We start from the raw sequence: 534 nt of genomic DNA on the forward strand, positions 1-534 counted from the left end.
ATGACTTGTCTAGGCAGAAACTGCCTCAAAAGAGATAGGATCCTGGGAAGTTTTTAATACCTTGTACCATAGGCACCATGACCTTCAAGAAGGCCTTGTGTGACTTAGGGTCAAGTGGAAACCTCATGCCTCTCTCTGTAATGGAGAAATTAAGGATCTCTGAGGTGCAAGCTGCAAAAATCTCACTAGAGATGGCAGACAATTCAAGAAAACAAGCCTATGGACTTGTAGAGGATGTTCTGGTTAAAGTTGAAGACCATTACATTCCTACTGATTTCATAGTCCTAGAGACTGGAAAGTGCATGGATGAATCCATCATCCTTGGCAGACCCTTCCTAGCCACAGCAAGGGCTCTGATTGATGTTGATAGAGGAGAGTTGATCATTCAAGTGAATGAAGAATCCTTGGTGTTTAAGGCTCAAGGATATCCCTCTGTCATCATGGAGAGGAAGCATGAAGAGCTTCTCTCAAAACAGAGCCAAACAGAGCCCCCACAGTCAAACTCTAAGTTTGGTGTTGGGAGGCCACAACCAA

This window comes from Arachis duranensis, chromosome 3, assembly GCF_000817695.3.
Source record: "Arachis duranensis cultivar V14167 chromosome 3, aradu.V14167.gnm2.J7QH, whole genome shotgun sequence".
Lineage (NCBI taxonomy): Eukaryota > Viridiplantae > Streptophyta > Magnoliopsida > Fabales > Fabaceae > Arachis > Arachis duranensis.